The sequence below is a fragment of the Oreochromis aureus genome, linkage group 11 (genome assembly GCF_013358895.1).
Source record: "Oreochromis aureus strain Israel breed Guangdong linkage group 11, ZZ_aureus, whole genome shotgun sequence".
NCBI classification, from domain to species: Eukaryota; Metazoa; Chordata; class Actinopteri; order Cichliformes; family Cichlidae; genus Oreochromis; species Oreochromis aureus.
The window spans coordinates 3,992,615-3,998,868 of NC_052952.1; the positions used below are offsets into that span (position 1 = coordinate 3,992,615).

Sequence of the window (6,254 nt, forward strand, 5' to 3'; positions counted from 1 at the left end):
AATTTGAATGTCTCAGTCCTCACAGAGGATTGGCTGCCTGGGGACCTGGCCGAAATATATAGAAATACTATGATTACCCAGAATTACTACATTTAGTAGAAACACTGTTTTAGCACAAATACTATAAAATGGCAGAAATCCTATATTTTAGCAGAAATACTATATTAAGCAATAATCCTATAAAAAGCAGAAATACTGTACTATGATTTGGTAGAAAAAACTATAATTAATCAGAAATACTATATTTGGCAGAAATACTATGTTTTAGCAGAAATACTATATTTAGCACAAATCTTACAAAACAGCAGAAATAGTATGATTTAGCAGAAATACTAAAAAGCAGCAGAAATGCTATGACTTAGCACAATAGTAATAACTTAAATAGAAAAATTGGAAAAGCAAAATGGATGCTAAGGGTCGCTCAAATATACTTGTTAAATGAAAACAATTGGCAAAAAAAAAAGAAGAATGTAACAGCCACACAATCACAAATATGGACACATATGGAAACACACATGCAGAGAGAGACACACACAAGATCCAATTCAGTCAACCAGTCTAAATATATTGAATTTGAATCTTACAATGAGATGCTCCCATAAAAAGGCTTTCTCTCTCCCTCTCTCTCTCTGTCACACACACACACACACACACACACACACACACACACACACACACACACAGGGAGAGAGAAGCAAGTTTCTAGGTCAGTCAAAAAGCCTGGGAGCTGCTCAATTTGAATCCACCAATCAGAGAGGCTGTGTACTTTTTCCCGCCAAAACAGGTGCACCTGTTTTTACACACACGCAGCACAGAGAGAGACAGGATTTTTGCAGTCTATTTCTCATAGTGAGGACTCCCCTCAAACAAATGACCATAATTTCCTAACCGTAGGGGCTAGAACGGTCATTCTTACACCGTTTTGTTCAGAAGAGATGGGGTAATCTTCAAGTGTTGACAATTTATCATTAAAATATGAATTATTGAAGATATTTGACTTCTAATGCACCATAACTGAGCAGAGGTGAAGTAAAAACTGCCTTGACTTGCCCTCAAACAACGCTTTGTAACTCTAAATCTATATGGAGCATCAATATCATTCTTTCACCGTGAGATACAGCAGGCTTTGGTGAACAGTCATGGAAATATTCAGGTCTCTGTGGAAATCCATCAAAAAGATATGACGAGAGAAAAAAGTGCCTCATTTCCAGAGTTTGAAATCTGAGCGAAGGATGAATTTCCTACCCTCAAACAAACACAATTGATGGCCAAACAGTAGTAGGTGAGAAAAAAATTCTTGAATTGTGAGCGTCAGGAGTGTCTGAAGATATATTGGCACAAGCCTCATGTGTTAACTTCGCTTCGTTAGGGAGATATGACGATTCCAAAATGCCTCTCATTAGAGAAATCCAGTGGTGATTTTGAACAAACTCTCCTTTGACTTTCTATGGGGAGTTTTCAGACTTTGCATTTCTCTGAGGAGATTTGCAAAAATTCTGTAACTCCCACAACAATGATAGTGACATTTTCTGAAAGCCAGCAAAAATACCTATGCTGTGATGTATAATTTGTGGGGGTTGAGTGAAAATTGAGCGAGTGGCAAGAAGTTGTTCAGACATGAAGAGAAGATTGCGAAAGGATCCGTCTCACTCACAGCCACCTGCATAGCAACCATAACAACGCATGTATTTTCTAAAAAATCACAAAAATGAAACTCAAAACTTAAAGAGGGATAAGATGAAAATGGTAACAGATATGAAAAAGCTGAATCATACATGAATAGCCCAATAATTTCTGGACATTTTAAAGTTTGAATGGTTGTTCTAGGTGAAATTATGAGGAAGTAGTTAAGTTTCAAAAACAAGCAAGTTTTAGCAGAATTGCGGAAGTTTCCCATTCATTTCAATGGGACAAAAAAAAGCATAAAAAGCTTAATATTTTAAAAAGTATAATAGCAAAAAATACCAAAAGTCATAGCTGGAATTAGCAGAAATAGCAGAATAGTTTAAAATTTGAACGGTGAAAATCGGACAAAAATTGTGGAAGTAGTTAAGGTGCAAAAAACGTACGGAAGCAACTTGAAGAATAAAGTATAAAGTATAAAGAACAAAGAGAAACAGGAACTCAATAGTGTGGATGCTTAATCAGCATCCACACAATAAAGAGAAACAGGAACTCAATAGTGTGGATGCTTAATCAGCATCCACACAATTAGGGCAACACTTGTTGACCATGTTGTCAATCACGGCCTCACAATGGATGAGGCTGGTCGGAGGGTGCAACCAAATGTTGGAAGAACACTGTGAATTCAATCAGTCAAACATTTTGTAGGGAGAACAGGTATGCATAGTATTGGACATTTATCCAACATCTCATAATATCTCATGTTTAGTGTACATTACTGTAATTTTACTGTACACGGCTGTACAAAAAGTGTATAGTGCTGTCTTGAGCATTTTCAGGTAGTGTCACGAAGTTCTGACCTTTTTTGCATTGGAAAACACTGAGAGAATACTGTAAACTGGCATAATGGAAACATGATAAAGCCGTTTGACTATCTTGTTCATCAAGATGGTGTCAAGACTTCTCATTTTGATGACACTGCCAGTTTCATTGACAGGAATACTTGCTTTTGAGGAATAGATTATCGATTTTGAGCAAGTGACCTATCCACTAGGTTTTGCAGTTTGCACCAATTGTTTTGAGAAATACACTAACTGCTGTGCAAATGTTAATGGTGATGTGAGAAAAGCACCAAAGGGACTGAGAAAAACTGTAATAACATATCAATGAAATAGTCTGACTATGCAATTTATATGCAGCCATAGTCAGCCATTGATTTCTTCAAAACAACAAACAACTAATGTTTTGAGGAAATTGCAAACCCTTCTGGCCAGTAATCACACAAGATGTACATGCAGGAAGCAAAGGCTGATAAAGGAGCAGGCACAAAATTCAGACAAATCCAAGACATAATGAAACTAATTAAAATAACAGTGTCCATGCACAAATCAGGCATCACTAAACACTTAAAGGTCACAGATCTTTAGAACCACAGCCAAACAAGAATTCCTTTTCTTTTTTTATAAATAAATGTGTAGATTCTAGCTAAATGTGTGTTTAAAAAAAAGGAAAACAAAAGGAGGGCCACAACAATCATGGTAAGAGGAGTTGGCACTGTTGCCCTAACAAGACCGTTCAGTTCTGCTTAAATAATCAGTTTCCCTTGTGTCCGGACAACACAACAGCTGTATTTTATTTGTTTTTTCCTGGGAAAATAACAACGATGACAAGAAAAATTATAATTTCTTCTTCTTCAAAAAAAAATATTGCGGTCACTGATCTGCCTCTCTGACTGCTGTGCGTGCTCCCAACACAAGGGAAGAAGCTGGGGAAGCTGATGAACTAGGGGTGGATAAAAACAACCATTTTTATCAGCAATTTTGGTTGCTGTGATATACAACTTGATGTTAAGTACACATAGTTATTAATTTTGGTGCTAGTTAAGCTGTATACAGGACACAGTACACAAGTCAATGCCTTCAAACTGTCATGGTCGAACGGTCCTTCCTGGGCGACCTGCCTGTGTGTGTCTCTCTCTCCTCCTCCCCATCCTTGTTGTCTCCACCCAGCGGCCGACACACCTGCACCTAATTTGCCACCCAGCTGTCACTAATCATCCTTCGTCTTGGGCTGAGGTATTTAATTGTGTGTCCAGACGGCAGTCGACGCTGGATTGTACTTGAAGCTCAGTAGTAAAGAGTGTTTGTTACTTGCAACATAGCTTTAGCCGGCTAGCCTTCTCACCTGTTGTTGTCGCTCGTTTGTAGGAGGAAGAGATACGGAGCAGGAGGTTGGAGAGAAGGAGCCCGCTGGATTAAGCTCTCGGACGAGAAAACACACTCGGATAATCACTTTGGAAACTCACCTGCACACCACTGGGAGTTTGGAGAAGATCACTGTTGGATTTTTGCACTTTGCTTTGTGTTTGGAGACTGTTTTTGAGCACTGTAAATAAAGGCACTGTTTGCTTCGCATCCAGAGCTCCGCGACTGAGTCCGTATTTTCCCATTACCCATGACACAAACTGAAAATCGGCTAAGTCCAACATTCCAGTCAAAATTTTAACTAACTTAGCATGGCTTGAGTGCTAGGAAAAAGTTCACCAGGACTTGACTAACGACATACATTACTTTGCAGCATCGTAACTTTGTAAACATTTCATTTATACTTAGGGATTCAAATTAGGCCAAAAAGGTATTGCCTTTAGTGCAGAAAATAAGTCCTTAGCTCAAAGTGGTGCGGCCTCTGGTATAATTTATTATCAGTTATTTCGTTTCAATTTATGTTCATACTTACACATCAGTAATAATAATGCTTAACTGAGGTCATTAAACTCAGTTGCCTGTTCAACCTACGTTGACCATATGTTAACCATATGTTACCCATATGGTGCCCATAGAACATAGCCCATCTGGGCTGGCTTATTTGGGTCCTACATGACTAAACCAAGCGGGTCCCAGATAGGATGCCCATTGTAAGCCCGTGCCCACTTGGAACCCCCATAGCCCAAGTAAATCCCATGTGGGGCCCACATACTGGAGTTTGCTGGGTGCTAATAGGACAGGACTCGGAGTTCAATAGATATACTATTTAAATTTTAAGCAGGTATTGTTAAGATGAAGTTTCTAACATGCCTTAACCCTTTAAGACCTACCATAGAACCAAGTCCACCAGAGCTTACTTTATATTTTTACATGCTGTAGTGCCATTTTTGGGAGCATTTCAAGTTGCTATACATCAATACAACTGTTATAGCCCAAATTTTAATAATATGTATGCATTAACCCTCTGGGGTCCAGGGTATAATTGGCCGTTTTTGACTACTTTTGATTTTACCTCTATATTTCACCTTTAAAATATGTTTTTCTTGCCTTGTTTGGTATCATTATTTTCAGCACAACCTCAAATATCTGAAATTTGAGTTATTTTTTCATTTTGGCATACTATATTAGCACAGTTGATCTAAATTCAGACAAAAAATTCAAAATCCGAGTAGAAAAAAGTTATATTTTTTACTGTAAAACCCACAAACATGTTTAACGAATCATTTTCATAACTTGAAATGCAAATAGCAATTGTACATTTCTAAAAATTATGCACAAGTTTGGCAAACAACAAAGTTATATGGTACTATTTACCTAAAAATGCAGCCAAGGCCTCGGGCGTTTTTTATATAACCATTTAAAACTATTTACAGAACAATCAGGTGTGCTGCATCAAATAAGAAGGCACACAAATTATTTGTGCCAGTCCAAAAAATGTAGTTTGTTTTCAGTATAAGACAGAGGAGAACACCACAGGCCTAAACCCTGCAGGTCTGACTGCAGGAGGTGCATCAGTCCAGTTTTCCATGTGGGAACAGCGTTTACACTGGAATCTCCCTTTGACGGCTTTTTTTGGAGAAAATGTGAAATTTAGCAGTATAACTGACACACAATACAAAACAATAACTACACAACAAACTAACTACAGCCTCCAAACACGCTAAACATCACTAATGTCTCACATGTGAAAACTCGCTCTATCTCTTTCTTTTGCTCGCCCGCTTTCCATCGTGGGTGTCACTCCTAAAAACTTCCCCTTCTCCCTAAACAACCAAATGTCACATGTTGCCATATCATTTTTTTGATTGGCTGACATGGTAAACTCTAACACCAATAGGGAAGGGGTGTTTTTTCTTTTTCTTTTTTCACTCGCAAGCGGAGAGTGTTTGCTAGCGCTGTAGAAAATGCCGTTTTTACCGTTCTTCCCGCTGTAAACACCACTGTTTTGTTCAGAAAAAAACATTGCGTATATTTTCTATCATAACTCTGGTTTTACGTGGCCTATCGACACAATTCAAAAACTGGTATATAGTTTGAAGTCCGCACTTTCGACCCAAGTTGAAATGGAGACTCTGAGTCGCTGCATCTTGTAGCTGTGTCGTCTTAAAATGGTCATGTGATTTTGACGCGCCGGCGCGTCCGGCGACCCCAGAGGGTTAAGTCCATAGTAATTACATAAATTGCAAAAAAGTGCAATAAACTACAAAAAAATTGAAAATCGTTTTTGTTTTGTTTTTACATATATTTCTACTTAGAGAAATTTAAGAGGTTTATCCCTCAAAACTTTAAATACAAAAAAGTTGCAAAAAATAGTTTACAACAACAGGAAATTTATTTTGAGTGTCTTCATAATTTTGTTTTTGAGAT

At 37.9% G+C, this 6,254-nt stretch overlaps 1 long non-coding RNA gene across 1 annotated transcript; it reads left to right on the forward strand.

Annotated features, from left to right (window-relative positions):
• The first annotated feature begins 2,128 nt into the window (after positions 1-2,128).
• LOC120442807 lies at positions 2,129-4,041 on the forward strand. Its single transcript, XR_005614941.1, has 2 exons — positions 2,129-3,752; positions 3,831-4,041. It is a non-coding gene; the product is annotated as an uncharacterized LOC120442807 (long non-coding RNA).
• The last annotated feature ends 2,213 nt before the right edge of the window (positions 4,042-6,254 follow it).